A 24,489-nucleotide genomic window follows, 5' to 3' on the forward strand; every position below is an offset into this window, starting at 1 on the left:
ATCTCATATTATGCCCATGTGCAATACTCATTTTCAGAATGTATGCTTTCATATAAGATAAGATAAGATACAACTTTATTCTCCCGAGGGACATTGGGTGTTGACAGATGGAGTGAAACATGAGGGAGGAGGACCAGGTGAGGTCTGCTGCTCAGAGGGCCAAAATGCTTACGGCACCGGGTATTCCTAGGCGGTCTCCCATCCAAGTACTAACCTGGCCCGACGCTGCTTAGCTTCCGAGATCAGACGAGATCAGGCGTGTTCAGAGTGGTATGGCCGTAAACGAGGAGAGCAGCCACACAAAGGCTCTTTATAGGTGAGACAGACCCAGTTCAAGTCACCGTGTACACATGACTACACTCAAGTTCATGTAGATCACAATTTACATGATGCCTTCATCAGAAGAACACTAACATTTCAGATAAATTAAGATACAACTTTATTGTCCCGAGGGAAATTGCATGTTCACAGAGGGAGTGAAACATGAGGGAGGAGGACCAGGTGAGGCCTGCTGCTCAAAGGGCCAAAATGCTTACGGCACCGGGTATTCCCAGGCGGTCTCCCATCCAAGTACTAACCTGGCCCGACGCTGCTTAGTTTCCTAGATCAGACGAGATCAGGCGTGTTCAGAGTGGTATGGCCGTCAACTAGGAGAGCAGCCAGAGAGAGGCTCTTTATATGTGAGACAGACCCAGTTCAAGTCACCGTGTACACATGACTACACTCAAGTTCATGTATATCACAATTTACATGATGCCTTCATCAGAAACACACATTTCTGGATAATGAAGTCTAGCCTAATGAAACTGATAATCATCACATAGAACATACAGAGGGACCACTTACATGTCTGACGCTCACTTTCATCATCATCATCATCATCGTCACACAGTGGCTCGTGTACTTCACTTCTCATGTGCATTCAATCTTCTCATATTATGACCATGTGCAATACTCATTTTCTGAATGTATGCTTTCATATAAGATAAGATAAGATACAACTTTATTCTCCCGAGGGAAATTGCGTGTTTACAGAGGGAGTGAAACATGAGGGAGGAGGACCAGGTGAGGCCTGCTGCTCAGAGGGCCAAAATGCTAACGGCACCGGGTATTCCCAGGCGGTCTCCCATCCAAGTACAAACCTGGCCCAACGCTGCTTAGCTTCTGAGATCAGACGAGATCGGGCGTGTTCAGAGTGGTATGGCCGTAAAATAGGAGAGCAGCCACACAGAGGCTCTTTATAGGTGAGACAGACCCAGTTCAAGTCACCGTGTACACATGACTACACTCAAGTTCATGTATATCACAATTTACATGATGCCTTCATCAGAAGAACACTAACATTTCAGATAAGATAAGATACAACTTTATTCTCCAGATGGAAATTGCGTGTTGACAGAGGGAGTGAAACATGAGGGAGGAGGACCAGGTGAGGCCTGCTGCTCAGAGGGCCAAAATGCTTACTGCACCGGGTATTCCCAGGCGGTCTCCCATTCAAGTACTAACCTGGCCCGACGCTGCTTAGCTTCCAAGATCAGACGAGATCGGGCGTGTTTTTTTTTTTCTCTTTTATTATCAAAAAATAAATATTTTTACAAATACATTTTACACAAGTAAATACAAGTCATTTCAAATCAAATCAAATTATTTCCAACAATCCATAACACCATTCATCATATCTTTTTTTTTTCTTTTTTTTTCCTTCACCCATCACCCCTCACCCTTGACCTATTGACATTTGCACCCCACCCTGATTTCCACACACAAATAGACAGTTATCTTCCAGCACCTTTTGTTTGAAATTCTTGTCCCCACCATCCCACAGCAGACTCACATTCCTTTTCATAAAGTTACAGAAAAATCTCCAGATGTTCACTTTTTTGTCCTCGAAATGTGAATAGTTTCTCCGAAGTCTGATGACATGTTTGGCATAACTCAGAATGTAATTGATAAGCCATTTGTCCACCCCTGCTTTCCTTTCCTTATACCCAAATAGAAAAAACCTCTCCCATTTTTCCTTTTCCGTGATTGTGACTCTACATTTTTGAAAGCATTGGTCCAGTTTCTCAAAAAACACTTTTAACTCCTTACATTCAAAAATAAAGTGCCTAAATGTCTCCACTTCCACCTCACATATATCACAAACCTTGCTGTTGAGTCTTTTTATCTGGTTTAGCACCAAATTGACAAATATTCTATTGTGTCTGAGCCTGAAATTTGTATCAAAGCACTCTGATGAAATGAACTTCACATTTAGATCTGACCAAATGTGTTCCCTCTGAAGCCCATGGAACTGCCTTAGCCATACTTCCTCAGCTGCCGCTTTCTTCTTTTCCTTTCCCAAAAACACTCTATATAGTATCTTGGAGTTAACTGATCGTATGTCATGCTCTTTCCCTCCTTGGATGAGGGAGAAACTGACCAACTCCAGAGCCTTCTCTGCCCTCCTCCCCTTCACCAGCGCCACCCAGCTACGAGGTAACCCCTCTAAAATTCTCTGGCATAGTCTTTTGATCTCTATTGGTCTCACTTTCCCTAATCTTCCCCTGACCTCCTGGATTACTTCCTCCTGCAGAAATCCACCACCTCTTTGGATAAAGTGCTTCACCTGATTTAAACCTAGTTCCTCCAAGTACCTCCCTGAAAATACCTTCCCCTGACACCTTATTGCCGGATTTCTGAAAACTGGTTGGTGTAACACCTGCTCCGCAGTCTCACATCTAAACTTTAAATCCCCCAGTAAAATATTCCACGCTTCGAGTATTTCCCCTGTAAATGCATTAACCTGTGCTCTTTCCCTTTGCTCCGTTTCCCTACATAGATTAAACACTCCTCTATTATCCCACCCCTGTAGGCAAGAGTCGAGGCACTTCTGCCACGCGTAAATCTTTGCGTTTCCCATAAATTTCCCTAACAGTCGAATCCGTGCACTAAGCTTTTTACTTTTCAGGTCCACCAATTTCAAACCGCCCTCCTTCTGCCCATTGATGAGCACCTTCCTGGCTATCAAATGCTGTTTTTTATTCCAGATGAAAGCACTCATCATGTCATTCAGCTTTCCTATTACCCTGTCCGGCATTTCACAGACTCTTAGCGCATACTGACACTTGGACAGGAGGAGGGCGTTAGTTACTATCACTTTACCCCTTAGATTCAATTTCCTCCCGGACCAGAAATCCAATCGCATTTTGATTTTTCCCTCTATTTCACCCCACGTTTGTTTTGTTGCTGCATCTCGATTCTTACCTACGTATACACCCAAAACCTTCACCATTTCATTTCTCTTTACAAAATTCCATTTATTTACACAATCGAAACCATCACCAAAGCCCATTAGCTCGGTTTTTTCCCCATTGATTTTGGCCCCAGATGCCCTCTCATAGCACTCTACATGCTGCAGCACCCTGTCTACACTCCTCTCATCCCTAACCGTAATACTTATGTCATCTGCGTACTGGTAGATTTTCGTGTCCGTTTTATCTTCCATTTCAATCCCCAAAATCCCTGGGTCCCTCCTAATGAGGGCAGACAAGGGTTCTGCCGCTATGGAGTATAACATAGCTGAAAGCGGGCATCCTTGCCTGATTGACCTCTCCAGAGCGAAGCTCTCAGTTAACCTCCCGTTTATTTTCACCCTACTGATGGCATTCCTATATATTAACCTAATCCATTTAGTGAAACCTTCCCCGAAACCCATCTTTCCCAGTGTTTTAAACAAAAAATCATGATCCACCCTATCAAACGCCTTCTCTAAATCAACCCCTATGTACAGCCCTCCCTTCTGATTCATTTTGTCAAAGATGTCCTGGATCGATAAGATGATGTCACTAATGTCTCTCCCTACCACACCATAACACTGACAGGGATTCACCACTGTGCCTATCACCTCCTTCAATCTGTTTGCCAGGATTTTAGCCAGTATTTTATAATCTGTATTTAGCAGACTAATTGGCCTATAATTACCCAAATCACCTTTGTCACCCTTATTCTTATACACCACTCGGATTAGCCCCGTGAAGAAGTCCCCAGATGCTTTCCCCTCCCGCTCCATGCATTGAAAGATTCTCAGGCGAATTGGCTTTATCACCTGTTTAAAGGTGATGTAAAATTCCCCCGATAACCCATCCAGCCCTGGACTTTTGTTCTTATTCAAACCATTTATTGCTCTTTCCAATTCTTCCTCTGTTATGTTTTTATCACAGTCTGCTCTGTCCTCTTCCCCTAATTTTTTTTCTATCCCTTCAAAAACACTGTGGTCTGTAGAGTTTACCTCCATCTTTGAAAAAAGTTTTTTAAAATGTTTATGAGCCACCTCCAGCATTTCCCCTGTCTTCTCCATTGTCTTACCCTCTTCATTTTTCAGGTTTTGCAGATGAGCTTTCTTTTGCTGTCTTTTTTCAAGCCCTAAAAAGAAACTTGTATTCTTTTCCCCTTCTAAAATATCCTTCATCCTCGATCTGATAGCTGCCCCTCTGCTCCGTTTCTTCTCAAGCTCATCTAATTGTTTTCTCAGCATGAGATATTTTAGATTGTTGAAGTTTTCCTCTGCAATCGACCTTTCCAGCTCTTTATTAATCTGGTCTCTTAAACTATACTCAGTCCTTCTTTCCTTCTCCATTTTATTTTTACAATAGTTTATTGTCACTTTTTTGATGTGCAATTTCACCTCCTCCCACCACTCCCCCATATTTATACCATCCTCACCCTGCAGTTCTCTTTTTCTTTCTTTCAGTAGATTTTCAACTTTCTCCCTATATTTTTCATCCAGCAAAACACTGTTATTTAAACACCATAACCCTCCACCTTTGTGCTCTTTCTCCCCCAGCTCCACCCATAACCTTGCATGATCGCTAAACCCTGTGAACTCATACCAGCATTTTTAAATCTTTTTTTCCAGCCCAGATGCTAATAGACATAAGTCAATCCTGGACTGTTTAAGTTTCCCCAGAACCGTCTGTCGTCTGGAAAAGCCCCTTTCTCCCATATTGCGCACCCTCCACAGATCTACCAGGTTGAAATAGTCAAAAAGCTCATTTAGCGATTTCCTACTTATATCACTTTTGTATGTATTGTTGCTTGATATATCCAATCTCGTAAGTGCACAGTTAAAATCCCCCACTACACAAATGTTCCCTCCCAAATGCGGTTTTAGTTGATCAAAGAAAATTCCACGCTTGTTGTCCTCATTCGGTGCATAAATATTCAAAAGTTTGTAAAGCACATTCCTGTAAATAAATTCAATACCGATCACCCTTCCCTCATCATCCTTCACTATTTCCTTAACATTTTGGATCTTATCTCCTTTAGCAAAAATAGCGACTCCGGCTCGTCCATTTACACCGTTGTTTGCCCACACTTTCCCAGCCCATGTATCCCTCAGATAGCTTCTCCACTCCCTTGTCCACTTAGTCTCTTGTACACAGAGGATGTCAAAAGTATCCACCCTTAAAACATCTCGCATCTTGTTAATACATCTTAAGCCGTTTGTGTTTTGCGATAGTATTTTTAACATTGTAAATACATAGAGATAAATCAGGCCCATCATCTTTATGCTACAGTTCACGTCTTACTTTTTCCTCTTTTTGATCCCCTTGTCTTCAGCATCCATTGCAGTCTTCTCTTCCCCAGCTCCTGGCTGTTTCCGAGGTCCATATCAGACTCCGAGTTCCCCGACTCTTGAGACCCCGTCAAGCATATCTCTGAGTCTGATTCTGGGGGCCGCTGAAGTTGAACAATTTTCACCTTCCTCTCCTTTCTCTCCGATGTATCCACACTCTGCCCCTCTGCTGCGTCTCCATGTCCCGGCACCTCAGCTGTCGATCCTCTCACCTCCATTCCTTGCTCTCCGTCCGACTCCAGTATGTCTCTTCCTTTCTCCGCTTCCCCCTCCGCACGATCCTTCTCGGTCTCCTCCCTCTCAGAGATATTCTCTCTCGATTCTTCCTGCTCCTCACGTTGCTTTCCTCCCGTCCCTGGAGCATGATCAACGTCCTCACAAACACATCTGCTGCTCTCCTTTTTGCAGCTCTGGCATTTGTTCCCTCTGCCCATGCACTCCCTTGCATAGTGCCCCTGCTCTCCACATTTTCTACAAAGGAAATCTGGACAGTCCCTCAGGATATGACCAGTCTGTATGCACTGTCTGCACACTTTCACCTGTTTGTCGTGCAAAACTCTAAAGAACTCTGCTCCAAAAGCCGTCTCAAACTTGGTCGAATATGGAAGTGATTGGACCGTCTCCGTGAATTTAACTTTCACGTATCTTGTTCCGTCAGCAATTCTAGTTCCCGGCCACATTCTCCTGATGATCGGGGATACTGCACTCACTCCCCAGCTGTTCAGCTTGCCCAGAATGATGCTGTCCGTGATATACGCCGGCAGCCCCAGAAACGAGACCACCAGCTCATCATTACATAACTCCTTGGACATGATCGCGGTCTGTCCAATTTTTATGCCGTCCAATAGTCTTTCTTTCCCCTTCGGGTGATTCATTGTGATCTCATATTTATTTCTGCCCGTGTACCGGCAGGCGATGATTTTCCCACAAGTGTCTTGTATTGCCTGGATCAGCTCCATTGCGGTCACTTTATCTTCTCCAATCAGCTCCAGGGCGAGCGTTAAATTTTGCTGAAACTCTTCAGCTTTATCCTTAATAATCCGTATCTCTTCCTCTCTGATGATTTCTCTCTCCTGCCCTCTTCCTCCTTCCGCATTTTCGGCTACGTCAGGAGCTGTCACCGCACGTGTGTCCTCCATTTCTCCCGTCATATTCTGACCGTCCACGGTCCTGTACGCCCGATCGTCTTTCACCATCGGCTCGTTTGCCTCCGCCGTCCAATCCGGGCCCGGTGCAGCGACTCTGGCTCCCTTTCCTCTGGTTCTCACCATACTTGGAGCACAGTATAAACTATTTTCCATCAGGAAAACACAAACCAAACAAACAAATAACTTAAAGTGTCCCCCAGACAGTGAAAACTGCTGGGGGTGGCTCCAAAAACCGAGCTATCAAAGAAACGAAAAATCTGGGCTTAAAGAAACGCCACAGTTCAAACTCAAAATCAAAATTGCCGCACAGGATCAGTCAAAATACACGCACGCCTGGAGCTCACACACACCTCCTCTTACTTCCGTGTTCAGAGTGGTATGGCCGTAAACGAGGAACGCAGCCACACAGAGGCTCTTTATAGGTGAGACAGACCCAGTTCAAGTCACCGTGTACACATGACTACACTCAAGTTCATGTATATCACAATTTACATGATGCCTTCATCAGAAGAACACAGAAGCCTCTATCTCCTTCCTTTTCACAGATATGGGCTTTTCAAGTTTTCTCTAGTTTCAAGAATCGATGACCCGCGGGTCAACATTTTTAGAAAATGTTCAATATTCCCCAATTTGCCCCAAATTTACACACATTGATGGCATTTCTGTCTGGATGCTGCGTCTGAAATTTTAGCTCTCTATCTCCTTCCTTGTCACACATATGGGCTTTACAAGTTTTCTCCAGGTTGAAAAATCGATGACCCGGGTCAACATTTTTAGAAAATTTTCCATATTCCCGAATTTGCCCCAAATTTACACACATTGATGGCATTTCTGTCTGGATGCTGCGTCTGAAATTGAAGCTCTCTATCTCCTTCCTTGTCACAGATATGGGCTTTTTAATTTTTCTCCAGTTTCAAAAATTGATGACCCGGGGTTCAACTTTTTTCCAAAATTTTCAATATTCCCCAATTTGCCCCAAATTTACACAAATTGATGGCATTTCTGTCTGGATGCTGCGTCTGAAATTTTAGCTCTCTATCTCCTTCCTTGTCACAGATATGGGCTTTTAAAGTTTTCTCCAGTTTCAAAAATCGATGACGCGGCTCAACATTTTTAGAAAATTTTCAATATTCCCCAATTTGCCCCAAATTTACACACATTGATGGCATTTCTGTCTGGATGCTGCGTCTGAAATTTTAGCTCTCTATCTCCTTCCTTGTCACACATATGGGCTTTACAAGTTTTCTCCAGTTTCAAAAATTGATGACCCGGGGGTCAACATTTTTAGAAAATTTTCAATATTCCCCAAATTAACACACATTGATGGCATTTCTGTCTGGATGCTGCGTCTGAAATTGTAGCTCTCTATCTCCTTCCTTGTCACAGATATGGGCTTTTCAAGTTTTCTCTAGTTTCAAGAATCGATGACCCGCGGGTCAACATTTTTAGAAAATTTTCAATATTCCCCAATTTGCCCCAAATTTACACACATTGATGGCATTTCTGCCTGGATGCTGCGTCTGAAATTTTAGCTCTCTATCTCCTTCCTTGTCACAGTTATCGGCTTTCAAAGTTTTCTCCAGTTTCAAAAATTGATGACTCGGGTAAACATTTTTAGAAAATGTTCAATATTCCCCAATTTGCCCCAAATTGACACACATTGATGGCATTTCTGTCTGGATGCTGCGTCTGAAATTTTAGCTCTCTATCTCCTTCCTTGTCACAGATATGGGCTTTTCAAGTTTTCTCCAGTTTCAAAAATCGATGACCCGCGGGTCAACATTTTTAGAAAATTTTCAATATTCCACAATTTGCCCCAAATTTACACACATTGATGGCATATCTGCCTGGATGCTGCGTCTGAAATTTGAGCTCTCTATCTCCTTCCTTGTCACAGATATGGGCTTTTCAAGTTTTCTCCAGTTTCAAAAATTGATGACCCGTGGGTCAACATTTTTAGAAAATTTTCAATATTCCCCAATTTGCCCCAAATTTACACACATTGATGGCATTTCTGTCTGGATGCTGCGTCTGAAATTGAAGCTCTCTATCTCCTTCCTTGTCACAGATATGGGCTTTTAAAGTTTTCTCCAGTTTCAAAAATCGATGACGCGGGTCAACATTTTTAGAAAATTTTCAATATTCCCCAATTTGCCCCAAATTTACACACATTGGTGGCATTTCTGTCTGGATGCTGCGTCTGAAATTGTAGCTCTCTATCTCCTTCCTTGTCACACATATGGGCTTTACAAGTTTTCTCTAGGTTGAAAAATCGATGACCCGGGTCAACATTTTTAGAAAATGTTCAATATTCCCCAATTTGTCTCAAATTTACACAAATTGATGGCATTTCTGTCTGGATGCTGCGTCTGAAATTGTAGCTCTCTATCTCCTTCCTTGTCACAGATATGGGCTTTTCAAGTTTTCTCCAGTTTCAAAAATTGATGACCGGGGTCAACATTTTTAGAAAATTTTCAACATTCCCCAATTTGCCCCAAATTTACACACATTGATGGCATATCTGCCTGGATGCTGCGTCTGAAATTGTAGCTCTCTATCTCCTTCCTTGTCACAGATACGGGCTTTTCAAGTTTTCTCCAGTTTCAAAAATTGATGACCCGGGGGTCAACATTTTTAGAAAATTTTCAATATTCCCCAATTTGCCCCAAATTAACACACATTGATGGCATTTCTGCCTGGATGCTGCGTCTGAAATTTTAGCTCTCTATCTCCTTCCTTGTCACAGTTATCGGCTTTCAAAGTTTTCTCCAGTTTCAAAAATTGATGACTCGGGTAAACATTTTTAGAAAATGTTCAATATTCCCCAATTTGCCCCAAATTGACACAGATTGATGGCATTTCTGTCTGGATGCTGCGTCTGAAATTGAAGCTCTCTATCTCCTTCCTTGTCACAGATATGGGCTTTTCAATTTTTCTCCAGTTTCAAAAATTGATGACCCGGGGTTCAACTTTTTTCCAAAATTTTCAATATTCCCCAATTTGCCCCAAATTTACACACATTGATGACATTTCTGCCTGGATGCTGCGTCTGAAATTGTAGCTCTCTATCTCCTTCCTTGTCACACATATGGGCTTTACAAGTTTTCTCCAGGTTCAAAAATCGATGACCCGGGTCAACATTTTTAGAAAATTTTCCATATTCCCCAATTTGCCCCAAATTTACACAAATTGATGGCATTTCTGTCTGGATGCTGCGTCTGAAATTTTAGCTCTCTATCTCCTTCCTTGTCACAGATATGGGCTTTTCAAGTTTTCTCCAGTTTCAAAAATTGATGACCCGGGACAACATTTTTAGAAAATTTTCAATATTCCCCAATTTGCCCCAAATTCACACACATTGATGGCATTTCTGCCTGGATGCTGCGTCTGAAATTTTAGCTCTCTATCTCCTTCCTTGTCACAGATATGGGCTTTTAAAGTTTTCTCCAGTTTCAAAAATTGATGACCCGGGACAACATTTTTAGAAAATTTTCAATATTCCCCAATTTGCCCCAAATTCACACACATTGATGGCATTCCTGCCTGGATGCTGCGTCTGAAATTTTAGCTCTCTATCTCCTTCCTTGTCACAGATATGGGCTTTTAAAGTTTTCTCCAGTTTCAAAAATTGATGACCCGGGTCAACATTTTTAGAAAATTTTCAATATTCCCCAATTTGCCCCAAATGTACACACATTGATGGCATTTCTGTCTGGATGCTGCGTCTGAAATTGTAGCTCTCTATCTCCTTCCTTGTCACAGATATGGGCTTTTCAAGTTTTCTCTAGTTTCAAGAATCGATGACCCGCGAGTAAACTTTTTTCCAAAATTTTCAATATTCCCCAATTTGCCCCAAATTTACACAAATTGATGGCATTTCTGTCTGGATGCTGCGTCTGAAATTTTAGCTCTCTATCTCCTTCCTTGTCACAGATATGGGCTTTTCAAGTTTTCTCCAGTTTCAAAGATCGATGACCCGGGTCAACATTTTTAGAAAATTTTCAATATTCCCCAGTTTGCTCCAAATTTACACACATTGATGGCATTTCTGTCTGGATGCTGCGTCTGAAATTGTAGCTCTCTATCTCCTTCCTTGTCACAGATATGGGCTTTTCAAGTTTTCTCCAGTTTCAAAAATTGATGACCCGGGACAACATTTTTAGAAAATTTTCAATATTCCCCAATTTGCCCCAAATTCACACACATTGATGGCATTTCTGCCTGGATGCTGCGTCTGAAATTTTAGCTCTCTATCTCCTTCCTTGTCACAGATATGGGCTTTTAAAGTTTTCTCCAGTTTCAAAAATTGATGACCCGGGACAACATTTTTAGAAAATTTTCAATATTCCCCAATTTGCCCCAAATTCACACACATTGATGGCATTCCTGCCTGGATGCTGCGTCTGAAATTTTAGCTCTCTATCTCCTTCCTTGTCACAGATATGGGCTTTTAAAGTTTTCTCCAGTTTCAAAAATTGATGACCCGGGTCAACATTTTTAGAAAATTTTCAATATTCCCCAATTTGCCCCAAATGTACACACATTGATGGCATTTCTGTCTGGATGCTGCGTCTGAAATTGTAGCTCTCTATCTCCTTCCTTGTCACAGATATGGGCTTTTCAAGTTTTCTCTAGTTTCAAGAATCGATGACCCGCGAGTAAACTTTTTTCCAAAATTTTCAATATTCCCCAATTTGCCCCAAATTTACACAAATTGATGGCATTTCTGTCTGGATGCTGCGTCTGAAATTTTAGCTCTCTATCTCCTTCCTTGTCACAGATATGGGCTTTTCAAGTTTTCTCCAGTTTCAAAGATCGATGACCCTGGTCAACATTTTTAGAAAATTTTCAATATTCCCCAGTTTGCTCCAAATTTACACACATTGATGGCATTTCTGTCTGGATGCTGCGTCTGAAATTGTAGCTCTCTATCTCCTTCCTTGTCACAGATATGGGCTTTTCAAGTTTTCTCTAGTTTCAAGAATCGATGACCCGCGGGTCAACTTTTTTCCAAAATTTTCAATATTCCCCAATTTGTCACAAATTTACACAAATTGATGGCATTTCTGTCTGGATGCTGCGTCTGAAATTTTAGCTCTCTATCTCCTTCCTTGTCACAGATATGGGCTTTTAAAGTTTTCTCCAGTTTCAAAAATCGATGACCCGGGGGTCAACATTTTTAGAAAATTTTCAATATTCCCCAATTTGTCCCAAATTTACACAAATTGATGGCATTTCTGTCTGGATGCTGCGTCTGAAATTTTAGCTCTCTATCTCCTTCCTTGTCACACATATGGGCTTTTCAAGTTTTCTCCAGTTTCAAAAATCGATGACCCGCGGGTCAACATTTTTAGAAAATTTTCAATATTCCCCAATTTGCCCAAAATTTACACACATTGATGGCATTTCTGTCTGGATGCTGCATCTGAAATTTTAGCTCTCTATCTCCTTCCTTGTCACAGATATGGGCTTTTCAAGTTTTCTCTAGTTTCAAGAATCGATGACCCGCGGGTCAACATTTTTAGAAAATTTTCAATATTCCCCAATTTGTCCCAAATTTACACAAATTGATGGCATTTCTGCCTGGATGCTGCGCCTGAAATTTTAGCTCTCTATCTCCTTCCTTGTCACAGATAGAAAATTTTCAATATTCCCCAATTTGTCCCAAATTTACACAAATTGATGGCATTTCTGTCTGGATGCTGCGTCTGAAATTGTAGCTCTCTATCTCCTTCCTTGTCACAGATAGAAAATTTTCAATATTCCCCAATTTGTCCCAAATTTACAAACATTGATGGCATTTCTGCCTGGATGCTGCGTCTGAAATTGTAGCTCTCTATCTCCTTCCTTGTCACAGATATGGGCTTTTCAAGTTTTCTCTAGTTTCAAGAATCGATGACCCGCGGGTCAACTTTTTTCCAAAATTTTCAATATTCCCCAATTTGCCCCAAATTTACACACATTGATGGCATTTCTGCCTGGATGCTGCGTCTGAAATTGTAGCTCTCTATCTCCTTCCTTGTCACAGATATGGGCTTTTCAAGTTTTCTCCAGTTTCAAGAATCGATGACCCGCGGGTCAACATTTTTAGAAAATTTTCAATATTCCCCAATTTGTCCCAAATTTACACAGATTCTGTCTGGATGCTGCGTCTGCAATTTTAGCTCTCTATCTCCTTCCTTGTCACAGATATGGGCTTTTCAAGTTTTCTCTAGTTTCAAAAATTGATGACCCGGGTCAACATTTTTAGAAAATTTTCAATACTCCCCAATTTGCCCCAAATTTACACACATTGATGGCATTTCTGCCTGGATGCTGCGCCTGAAATTTTAGCTCTCTATCTCCTTCCTTGTCACAGATAGAAAATTTTCAATATTCCCCAATTCGTCCCAAATTTACACAAATTGATGGCATTTGTGTCTGGATGCTGCGCCTGAAATTTTAGCTCTCTATCTCCTTCCTTGTCACAGATATGGGCTTTTAAAGTTTTCTCCAGTTTCAAAAATCGATGACCCGTGTGTCAACTTTTTTCCCAAATTTTCAATATTCCCCAATTTGCCCCAAATTTACACACATTGATGGCATTTCTGCCTGGATGCTGCGTCTGAAATTGTAGCTCTCTATCTCCTTCCTTGTCACAGATATTGGCTTTTAAAGTTTTCTCCAGTTTCAAAAATTGATGACCCGGGTCAACATTTTTAGAAAATTTTCAATATTCCCCAATTTGTCCCAAATTTACACACATTGATGGCATTTCTGTCTGGATGCTGCGTCTGAAATTTTAGCTCTCTATCTCCTTCCTTGTCACAGATATGGGCTTTTCAAGTTTTCTCTAGTTTCAAGAAACGATGACCCGCGGGTCAACATTTTTAGGAAATTTTCAATATTCCCCAATTTGTCCCAAATTTACACAAATCAATGGTATTTCTGTCTGGATGCTGCATCTGAAATTTTAGCTCTCTATCTCCTTCCTTGTCACAGATATGGGCTTTTAGATTTTTCTCCAGTTTCAAAAATCGATTACCCGGGGGTCAACTTTTTTCCCAAATTTTCAATATTCCCCAATTTGCCCCAAATTTACACACATTGATGGCATTTCTGCCTGGATGCTGCGTCTGAAATTGTAGCTCTCTATCTCCTTCCTTGTCACAGATATGGGCTTTTCAAGTTTTCTCCAGTTTCAAAAATTGATGACCCTGGTCAACATTTTTAGAAAATTTTCAATATTACCAATTTGCCCCAAATGTACACACATTGATGGCATTTCTGTCTGGATGCTGCGTCTGAAATTTTAGCTCTCTATCTCCTTCCTTGTCACAGATATGGGCTTTTCAAGTTTTCTCCAGTTTAAAAAATCGATGACCCGGGGGTCAACTTTTTTCCAAAATTTTCAATATTCCCCAATTTGCCCCAAATTTACACACATTGATGGCATTTCTGCCTGGATGCTGCGTCTGAAATTTTAGCTCTCTATCTCCTTCCTTGTCACAGATATGGGCTTTTCAAGTTTTCTCCAGTTTCAAAAATTGATGACCCGGGTCAACATTTTTAGAAAATTTTCAATATTCCCCAATTTGTCCCGAATTTACACACATTGATGGCATTTCTGCCTGGATGCTGCGTCTGAAATTGTAGCTCTCTATCTCCTTCCTTGTCACAGATATGGGCTTTTCAAGTTTTCTCCAGTTTCAAACATTGATGACCCGCGGGTCAACATTTTTAGAAAATTTTCAATATTCCCAATTTTCACCAAATTTACACACATTGATGGCATTTCTGCCTGGATGCTGCGTCTTAAATTGTAGCTCTCTATCTCCTTCCTTGTCACAGATATGGGCTTTTCAAGTTTTCATCAGTTTCAAAAATTGATGACCCTGGTCAACATTTTTAGAAAATTTTCAATATTCCCCAATTTGCCCCAAATTTACACACATTGATGGCATTTCTGTCTGGATGCTGCGTCTGAAATTTTAGCTCTCTATCTCCTTCCTTGTCACAGATATGGGCTTTTTAAGTTTTCTCCAGTTTCAAAAATCGATGACCCGGGGGTCAACTTTTTTCGAAAATTTTCAATATTCCCCAATTTGCCCCAAATTTACACACATTGATGGCATTTCTGTCTGGATGCTGCGTCTGAAATTTTAGCTCTCTATCTCCTTCCTTGTCACAGATATGGGCTTTTAAAGTTTTCTCCAGTTTCAAAAATCGATGACCCGGGGGTCAACTTTTTTCCAAAATTTTCAATATTCCCAAATTTGCCCCAAATTTACACACATTGATGGCATTTCTGCCTGGATGCTGCGTCTGAAATTGTAGCTCTCTATCTCCTTCCTTGTCACAGATATGGGCTTTTCAAGTTTTCTCCAGTTTCAAAAATTGATGACCCTGGTCAACATTTTTAGAAAATTTTCAATATTCCCCAATTTGCCCCAAATTTACACACATTGATGGCATTTCTGCCTGGATGCTGCGTCTGAAATTGTAGCTCTCTATCTCCTTCCTTGTCACAGATATGGGCTTTTCAAGTTTTCTCCAGTTTCAAAAATTGATGACCCTGGTCAACATTTTTAGAAAATTTTCAATATTCCCCAATTTGCCCCAAATTTACACACATTGATGGCATTTCTGCCTGGATGCTGCGTCTGAAATTGTAGCTCTCTATCTCCTTCCTTGTCACAGATATTGGCTTTTAAAGTTTTCTCCAGTTTCAAAAATTGATGACCCGGGTCAACATTTTTAGAAAATTTTCAATATTCCCCAATTTGTCCCGAATTTACACACATTGATGGCATTTCTGCCTGGATGCTGCGTCTGAAATTGTAGCTCTCTATCTCCTTCCTTGTCACAGATATGAGCTTTTCAAGTTTTCTCCAGTTTCAAAAATTGATGACCCGGGTCAACATTTTTAGAAAATTTTCAATATTCCCCAATTTGCCCCAAATTTACACACATTGATGGCATTTCTGTCTGGATGCTGCGTCTGAAATTGTAGCTCTCTATCTCCTTCCTTGTCACAGATATGGGCTTTTCAAGTTTTCTCTAGTTTCAAGAATCGATGACCCGCGGGTCAACATTTTTAGAAAATGTTCAATATTCCCCAATTTTTCTCAAATTTACACAAATTGATGGCATTTCTGTCTGGATGCTGCGTCTGAAATTTTAGCTCTCTATCTCCTTCCTTGTCACAGATATGGGCTTTTTAAGTTTTCTCCAGTTTCAAAAATCGATGACCCGGGGGTCAACTTTTTTCCAAAATTTTCAATATTCCCCAATTTGTCCCAAATTTACACAAATTGATGGCATTTCTGTCTGGATGCTGCGTCTGAAATTTTAGCTCTCTATCTCCTTCCTTTTCACAGATTTGGGCTTTTCAAGTTTTCTCCAGTTTCAAAAATTGATGACCCGGGTCAACATTTTTAGAAAATTTTCAATATTCCCCAATTTGCCCCAAATTCACACACATTGATGGTATTTCTGCCTGGATGCTGCGTCTGAAATTTTAGCTCTCTATCTCCTTCCTTGTCACAGATATGGGCTTTTCAAGTTTTCTCCAGTTTCAAAAATTGATGACCCTGGTCAACATTTTTAGAAAATTTTCAATATTCCCCAATTTGCCCCAAATTTACACACATTGATGGCATTTCTGCCTGGATGCTGCGTCTGAAATTGTAGCTCTCTATCTCCTTCCTTGTCACAGATATGGGCTTTTCAAGTTTTCTCTAGTTTCAAGAATCGATGACCCGCGGTTCAACATTTTTAGAAAATTTTCAATATTCCCCAATTTGCCCCAAATTTACACAAATTGATGGCATTTCTGTCTGGATGCTGCGTCTGAAATTTTAGCTCTCTATCTCCTTCCTTGTCACAGATATGGGCTTTTCAAGTTTTCTCCAGTTTCAAAAATCGATGACCCGGTGTCAACTTTTTTCCAAAATTTTCAATATTCCCCAATTTGCCCCAAATTTACACACATTGATGGCATTTCTGCCTGGATGCTGCGTCTGAAATTTTTGCTCTCTATCTCCTTCCTTGTCACAGATATGGGCTTTTCAAGTTTTCTCCAGTTTCAAAAATCGATGACCCGCGGGTCAACATTTTTAGAAAATTTTCAATATTCCCCAATTTGCCCCAAATTTACACACATTGATGGCATTTCTGCCTGGATGCTGCGTCTGCAATTTTAGCTCTCTATCTCCTAACTTGTCACAGATATTGGCTTTTAAAGTTTTCTCCAGTTTCAAAAATTGATGACCCGGGTCAACATTTTTAGAAAATGTTCAATATTCCCCAATTTGCCCCAAATTTACACACATTGATGGCATTTCTGCCTGGATGCTGCGCACTTTCATCATCATCATCATCATCATCATCATCATCGTCACACAGTGGCTCGTGTACTTCACTTCTCATGTGCATTCAATCTTGTCATATTATGCCCATGTGCAATACTCATTTTCTGAATGTATGCTTTCATATAAGATAAGATAAGATACGACTTTATTCTCACGAGGGAAATTGCGTGTTGACAGAGGGAGTGAAACATGAGGGAGGAAGACCAGGTGAGGCCTGCTGCTCATTGGGCCAAAAATGCTTACGGCACCGGGTATTCCCAGGCAGTCTCCCATTCAAGTACTAACCTGGCTCGACGCTGCTTAGCTTCCGAGATCAGACGAGATCGGGCGTGTTCAGAGTGGTATGGCCGTAAACGAGGAGAGCAGCCACACAGAGACTCTTTATAGGTGAGACAGACCCAGTTCAAGTCACCGTGTACAGATGACTACACTCAAGTTCATGTATATCACAATTTACATGATGGCTTCATCAGAAACACACATTTCTGGATAATGAAGTCTTACCTCATGAAACTGATAATCATCACATAGAACATAAAGAGGGACCACTAACATCTCTGACGCTCACTTTCATCATCATCATCATCATCATCATCATCATCATCATCATCGTCACACAGTGGCTCGTGTACTTCACTTCTCATGTGCATTCAATCATCTCATATTATGCCCAGGTGCCATACTCATTTTCTGAATGTATGCTTTCATATAAGATAAGATAAGATACAACTTTATTCTCCCGAGGGACATTGGGTGTTGACAGAGGGAGTGAAACATGAGGGAGGAGGACCAGGTGAGTACTGCTGCTCAGAGGGCCAAAATGCTTACGGCACCGGGTATTCCTAGGCGGTCTCTCATCCAAGTACGAACCTGGCCTGACGCTGCTTAGCTTCCGAGATCAGACGAGATCAGGCGTGTTCAGAGTGGTATGGCCGTAAACGAGGAGAGCAGCCACACAGAGGCTCTTTATAGCTGAGACAGACCCAGTTCAAGTCACCGTGTACGCATGACTACACTCAAGTTCATGTATATCCCAATTTACATGATGCCTTCATCAGAAAAACACTAACATTTCAGATAAGATAAGATACAACTTTATTCTCCCGAGGGAAATTGCGTGTTCACAGAGGGAGTGAAACATGAGGGAGGAGGACCAGGTGAGGCCTGCTGCTCAGAGGGCCAAAATGCTTACGGCAACGGGTATTCCCAGGCGGTCTCCCATCCGAGTACTAACCTGGCCTGACGCTGATTAGCTTCCGAGATCAGACGAGATCGGGCGTGTTCAGAGTGGTATGGCCGTAAACGAGGAGAGCAGCCACACAGAGGCTCTTTATAGGTGAGACGGACCCAGTTCAAGTCACCGTGTACACATGACTACACTCAAGTTCATGTATATCACAATTTACATGATGCCTTCATCAGAAACACACATTTCTGGATAATAAAGTCTTACCTAATGAAACTGATAATCATCACATAGAACATACAGAGGGACCACTTACATCTCTGACGCTCACTTTTATCCTCATCATCATCATCATCATCATCGTCACACAGTGGCTCCTGTACTTCACTCCCCATGTGCATTCAATCATCTCATATTATGCCCATGTGCAATACTCATTTTCTGAATGTATGCTTTCATATAAGATAAGACAAGATACAACTTTATTCTCCCGAGGGACATTGGTTGTTGACAGAGGGAGTGAAACATGAGGGAGGAGGACCAGGTGAGGCCTGCTGCTCAGAGGGCCAAATTGCTTACGGCACCGGGTATTCCCAGGCGGTCTCCCATCCAAGTACTAACCTGGCCCGACGCTGCTTAGCTTCCGAGATCAGACGAGATCAGGCGTGTTCAGAGTGGTATGGCCGTAAACGAGGAGAGCAGCTACACAGAGGCTCTTTATAGGTGAGACAGACCCAGTTCAAGTCACCGTGTACGCATGACTACACTCAAGTTCATGTATATCACAATTTACATGATGCCTTCATCAGAAGAACACTAACATTTCAGATAAGATAAGATACAACTTTATTCTCCCGAGGGAAATTGCGTGTTGACAGAGGGAGTGAAACATGAGGGAGGAGGACCAGGTGAGGCCTGCTGCTCAGAGGGCCAAAATGCTTACTGCACCGGGTATTCCCAGGCGGTCTCCCATCCAAGTACTAACCTGGCCCGACGCTGCTTAGCTTCCGAGATCAGACGAGATCGGGCATGTTCAGAGTGGTATGGCCATAAACAAGGAGAGCAGCCACACAGAGGCTCTTTATAGGTGAGACAGACCCAGTTCAAGTCACCGTGTACACATGACTACACTCAAGTTCATGTATATCACAATTTACATGATGCCTTCATCAGAAACACACATTTCTGGATAATGAAGTCTTACCTAATGAAACTGATAATCATCACATAGAACATAAAGAGGGACCACTAACATCTCTGACGCTCACTTTCATCATCATCATCATCATCGTCACACAGTGGCTCGTGTACTTCACTTCTCATGTGCATTCAATCTTCTCATATTATGCCCATGTGCAATACTCATTTTCTGAATGTATGCTTTCAAATAAGATAAGATACAACTTTATTCTCCCGAGGGACATTGGTTGTTGACAGAGGGAGTGAAACATGAGGGAGGAGGACCAGGTGAGGCCTGCTGCTCAGAGGGCCAAATTGCTTACGGCACCGGGTATTCCCAGGCGGTCTCCCATCCAAGTACTAACCTGGCCCGACGCTGCTTAGCTTCCGAGATCAGACGAGATCAGGCGTGTTCAGAGTGGTATGGCCGTAAACGAGGAGAGCAGCCACACAGAGGCTCTTTATAGGTGAGACAGACCCAGTTCAAGTCACCGTGTACGCATGACTACACTCAAGTTCATGTATATCACAATTTACATGATGCCTTCATCAGAAGAACACTAACATTTCAGATAAGATAAGATACAACTTTATTCTCCCGAGGGAAATTGCTTGTTGACAGAGGGAGTGAAACATGAGGGAGGAGGACCAGGTGAGGCCTGCTGCTCAGAGGGCCAAAATGCTTACTGCACCGGGTATTCCCAGGCGGTCTCCCATCCAAGTACTAACCTGGCCAGACGCTGATGAGCTTCCGAGATCAGACGAGATCGGGCGTGTTCAGAGTGGTATGGCCGTAAACGAGGAACGCAGCCACACAGAGGCTCTTTATAGGTGAGACAGACCCAGTTCAAGTCACCGTGTACACATGACTACACTCAAGTTCATGTATATCACAATTTACATGATGCCTTCATCAGAAGAACACTAACATTTCTGATAAGATAAGATACAACTTTATTCTCCCGAGGGAAATTGCGTGTTCACAGAGGGAGTGAAACATGAGGGAGGAGGACCAGGTGAGGGTTGCTGCTCAGAGGGCCAAAATGCTTACTGCACCGGGTATTCCCAGGCGGTCTCCCATGCAAGTACTAACCTGGCCCGACACTGCTTATCTTCCGAGATCAGACGAGATCGGGCGTGTTCAGAGTGGTATGGCCGTAAACGAGGAGAGCAGCCACACAGAGGCTCTTTATAGGTGAGACAGACCCAGTTCAAGTCACCATGTACACATGACTACACTCAAGTTCATGTATATCACAATTTACATGATGCCTTCATCAGAAGAACACTAACATTTCAGATAAGATAAGATACAACTTTATTCTCCAGATGGAAATTGCGTGTTGACAGAGGGAGTGAAACATGAGGGAGGAGGACCAGGTGAGGCCTGCTGCTCAGAGGGCCAAAATGCTTACTGCACCGGGTATTCCCAGGTGGTCTCCCAACCAAGTACTAACCTGGCCCGACGCTGATTAGCTTCCGAGATCAGACGAGATCGGGCGTGTTCAGAGTGGTATGGCCGTAAACGAGGAGAGCAGCCACCAAGAGGCTCTTTATAGGTGAGACAGACCCAGTTCAAGTCACCGTGTACACATGACTACACTCAAGTTCATGTATATCACAATTTACATGATGCCTTCATCAGAAACACACATTTCTGGATAATGAAGTCTTACCTAATGAAACTGATAATCATCACATAGAACATAAAGAGGGACCACTAACATCTCTGATGCTCACTTTCATCATCATCATCATCATCATCATCATCATCGTCACACAGTGGCTAGTGTACTTCACTCCTCATGTGCATTCAATCATCTCATATTATGCCCATGTGCAATACTCATTTTCAGAATGTATGCTTTCATATAAGATAAGATAAGATACAACTTTATTCTCCCGAGGGACATTGGGTGTTGACAGATGGAGTGAAACATGAGGGAGGAGGACCAGGTGAGGTCTGCTGCTCAGAGGGCCAAAATGCTTACGGCACCGGGTATTCCCAGGCGGTCTCCCATCCAAGTACTAACCTGGCCCGACGCTGCTTAGCTTCCGAGATCAGACGAGATCAGGCGTGTTCAGAGTGGTATGGCCGTAAACGAGGAGAGCAGCCACACAAAGGCTCTTTATAGGTGAGACAGACCCAGTTCAAGTCACCGTGTACACATGACTACACTCAAGTTCATGTAGATCACAATTTACATGATGCCTTCATCAGAAGAACACTAACATTTCAGATAAATTAAGATACAACTTTATTGTCCCGAGGGAAATTGCATGTTCACAGAGGGAGTGAAACATGAGGGAGGAGGACCAGGTGAGGCCTGCTGCTCAAAGGGCCAAAATGCTTACGGCACCGGGTATTCCCAGGCGGTCTCCCATCCAAGTACTAACCTGGCCCGACGCTGCTTAGTTTCCTAGATCAGACGAGATCAGGCGTGTTCAGAGTGGTATGGCCGTCAACTAGGAGAGCAGCCAGAGAGAGGCTCTTTATATGTGAGACAGACCCAGTTCAAGTCACCGTGTACACATGACTACACTCAAGTTCATGTATATCACAATTTACATGATGCCTTCATCAGAAACACACATTTCTGGATAATGAAGTCTTACCTAATGAAACTGATAATCATCACATAGAACATACAGAGGGACCACTTACATGTCTGACGCTCACTTTCATCATCATCATCATCATCGTCACACAGTGGCTCGTGTACTTCACTTCTCATGTGCATTCAATCTTCTCATATTATGACCATGTGCAATACTCATTTTCTGAATGTATGCTTTCATATAAGATAAGATAAGATACAACTTTATTCTCCCGAGGGAAATTGCGTGTTTACAGAGGGAGTGAAACATGAGGGAGGAGGACCAGGTGAGGCCTGCTGCTCAGAGGGCCAAAATGCTAACGGCACCGGGTATTCCCAGGCGGTCTCCCATCCAAGTACAAACCTGGCCCAACGCTGCTTAGCTTCTGAGATCAGACGAGATCGGGCGTGTTCAGAGTGGTATGGCCGTAAAATAGGAGAGCAGCCACACAGAGGCTCTTTATAGGTGAGACAGACCCAGTTCAAGTCACCGTGTACACATGACTACACTCAAGTTCATGTATATCACAATTTACATGATGCCTTCATCAGAAGAACACTAACATTTCAGATAAGATAAGATACAACTTTATTCTCCAGATGGAAATTGCGTGTTGACAGAGGGAGTGAAACATGAGGGAGGAGGACCAGGTGAGGCCTGCTGCTCAGAGGGCCAAAATGCTTACTGCACCGGGTATTCCCAGGCGGTCTCCCATTCAAGTACTAACCTGGCCCGACGCTGCTTAGCTTCCAAGATCAGACGAGATCGGGCGTGTTTTTTTTTTTCTCTTTTATTATCAAAAAATAAATATTTTTACAAATACATTTTACACAAGTAAATACAAGTCATTTCAAATCAAATCAAATTATTTCCAACAATCCATAACACCATTCATCATATCTTTTTTTTTTCTTTTTTTTTCCTTCACCCATCACCCCTCACCCTTGACCTATTGACATTTGCACCCCACCCTGATTTCCACACACAAATAGACAGTTATCTTCCAGCACCTTTTGTTTGAAATTCTTGTCCCCACCATCCCACAGCAGACTCACATTCCTTTTCATAAAGTTACAGAAAAATCTCCAGATGTTCACTTTTTTGTCCTCGAAATGTGAATAGTTTCTCCGAAGTCTGATGACATGTTTGGCATAACTCAGAATGTAATTGATAAGCCATTTGTCCACCCCTGCTTTCCTTTCCTTATACCCAAATAGAAAAAACCTCTCCCATTTTTCCTTTTCCGTGATTGTGACTCTACATTTTTGAAAGCATTGGTCCAGTTTCTCAAAAAACACTTTTAACTCCTTACATTCAAAAATAAAGTGCCTAAATGTCTCCACTTCCACCTCACATATATCACAAACCTTGCTGTTGAGTCTTTTTATCTGGTTTAGCACCAAATTGACAAATATTCTATTGTGTCTGAGCCTGAAATTTGTATCAAAGCACTCTGATGAAATGAACTTCACATTTAGATCTGACCAAATGTGTTCCCTCTGAAGCCCATGGAACTGCCTTAGCCATACTTCCTCAGCTGCCGCTTTCTTCTTTTCCTTTCCCAAAAACACTCTATATAGTATCTTGGAGTTAACTGATCGTATGTCATGCTCTTTCCCTCCTTGGATGAGGGAGAAACTGACCAACTCCAGAGCCTTCTCTGCCCTCCTCCCCTTCACCAGCGCCACCCAGCTACGAGGTAACCCCTCTAAAATTCTCTGGCATAGTCTTTTGATCTCTATTGGTCTCACTTTCCCTAATCTTCCCCTGACCTCCTGGATTACTTCCTCCTGCAGAAATCCACCACCTCTTTGGATAAAGTGCTTCACCTGATTTAAACCTAGTTCCTCCAAGTACCTCCCTGAAAATACCTTCCCCTGACACCTTATTGCCGGATTTCTGAAAACTGGTTGGTGTAACACCTGCTCCGCAGTCTCACATCTAAACTTTAAATCCCCCAGTAAAATATTCCACGCTTCGAGTATTTCCCCTGTAAATGCATTAACCTGTGCTCTTTCCCTTTGCTCCGTTTCCCTACATAGATTAAACACTCCTCTATTATCCCACCCCTGTAGGCAAGAGTCGAGGCACTTCTGCCACGCGTAAATCTTTGCGTTTCCCATAAATTTCCCTAACAGTCGAATCCGTGCACTAAGCTTTTTACTTTTCAGGTCCACCAATTTCAAACCGCCCTCCTTCTGCCCATTGATGAGCACCTTCCTGGCTATCAAATGCTGTTTTTTATTCCAGATGAAAGCACTCATCATGTCATTCAGCTTTCCTATTACCCTGTCCGGCATTTCACAGACTCTTAGCGCATACTGACACTTGGACAGGAGGAGGGCGTTAGTTACTATCACTTTACCCCTTAGATTCAATTTCCTCCCGGACCAGAAATCCAATCGCATT

The 24,489-nt window shown here is 42.3% G+C and overlaps 10 non-coding genes and 5 pseudogenes across 10 annotated transcripts; all 15 read right to left on the minus strand.

Annotated features, from left to right (window-relative positions):
* Positions 1–165: 165 nt before the first annotated feature.
* LOC143007273 (5S ribosomal RNA) lies at positions 166–284 on the minus strand. The gene has a single exon (XR_012964437.1). It is a non-coding gene; the product is annotated as a 5S ribosomal RNA (ribosomal RNA).
* Positions 285–529: 245 nt separating this feature from the next.
* LOC143007219 (5S ribosomal RNA) lies at positions 530–648 on the minus strand (annotated as a pseudogene).
* A 445-nt stretch (positions 649–1,093) lies between these two features.
* LOC143007176 (5S ribosomal RNA) lies at positions 1,094–1,212 on the minus strand. Its single transcript, XR_012964395.1, has one exon. It is a non-coding gene; the product is annotated as a 5S ribosomal RNA (ribosomal RNA).
* A 16,141-nt stretch (positions 1,213–17,353) lies between these two features.
* Positions 17,354–17,472, minus strand: LOC143007157 (5S ribosomal RNA). Its single transcript, XR_012964377.1, has one exon. It is a non-coding gene; the product is annotated as a 5S ribosomal RNA (ribosomal RNA).
* Positions 17,473–17,938: 466 nt separating this feature from the next.
* LOC143007225 (5S ribosomal RNA) lies at positions 17,939–18,057 on the minus strand (annotated as a pseudogene).
* Positions 18,058–18,302: 245 nt separating this feature from the next.
* Positions 18,303–18,421, minus strand: LOC143007200 (5S ribosomal RNA; annotated as a pseudogene).
* Positions 18,422–18,875: 454 nt separating this feature from the next.
* On the minus strand, positions 18,876–18,994 carry LOC143007276 (5S ribosomal RNA). The gene has a single exon (XR_012964440.1). It is a non-coding gene; the product is annotated as a 5S ribosomal RNA (ribosomal RNA).
* Positions 18,995–19,239: 245 nt separating this feature from the next.
* On the minus strand, positions 19,240–19,358 carry LOC143007135 (5S ribosomal RNA). The gene has a single exon (XR_012964356.1). It is a non-coding gene; the product is annotated as a 5S ribosomal RNA (ribosomal RNA).
* A 440-nt stretch (positions 19,359–19,798) lies between these two features.
* LOC143007288 (5S ribosomal RNA) lies at positions 19,799–19,917 on the minus strand. The gene has a single exon (XR_012964451.1). It is a non-coding gene; the product is annotated as a 5S ribosomal RNA (ribosomal RNA).
* A 245-nt stretch (positions 19,918–20,162) lies between these two features.
* Positions 20,163–20,281, minus strand: LOC143007229 (5S ribosomal RNA; annotated as a pseudogene).
* A 245-nt stretch (positions 20,282–20,526) lies between these two features.
* LOC143007291 (5S ribosomal RNA) lies at positions 20,527–20,645 on the minus strand. The gene has a single exon (XR_012964454.1). It is a non-coding gene; the product is annotated as a 5S ribosomal RNA (ribosomal RNA).
* A 245-nt stretch (positions 20,646–20,890) lies between these two features.
* On the minus strand, positions 20,891–21,009 carry LOC143007149 (5S ribosomal RNA). The gene has a single exon (XR_012964369.1). It is a non-coding gene; the product is annotated as a 5S ribosomal RNA (ribosomal RNA).
* Positions 21,010–21,466: 457 nt separating this feature from the next.
* Positions 21,467–21,585, minus strand: LOC143007138 (5S ribosomal RNA). Its single transcript, XR_012964359.1, has one exon. It is a non-coding gene; the product is annotated as a 5S ribosomal RNA (ribosomal RNA).
* A 245-nt stretch (positions 21,586–21,830) lies between these two features.
* LOC143007221 (5S ribosomal RNA) lies at positions 21,831–21,949 on the minus strand (annotated as a pseudogene).
* Positions 21,950–22,394: 445 nt separating this feature from the next.
* On the minus strand, positions 22,395–22,513 carry LOC143007177 (5S ribosomal RNA). The gene has a single exon (XR_012964396.1). It is a non-coding gene; the product is annotated as a 5S ribosomal RNA (ribosomal RNA).
* Positions 22,514–24,489: the final 1,976 nt, after the last annotated feature.

The sequence above is a fragment of the Genypterus blacodes genome, unplaced genomic scaffold (assembly GCF_046128005.1).
Source record: "Genypterus blacodes isolate CSIRO-AG114 ecotype Tasmania unplaced genomic scaffold, CSIRO-AGI_Gbla_v1 ptg000083l_1, whole genome shotgun sequence".
Taxonomy (NCBI): domain Eukaryota; kingdom Metazoa; phylum Chordata; class Actinopteri; order Ophidiiformes; family Ophidiidae; genus Genypterus; species Genypterus blacodes.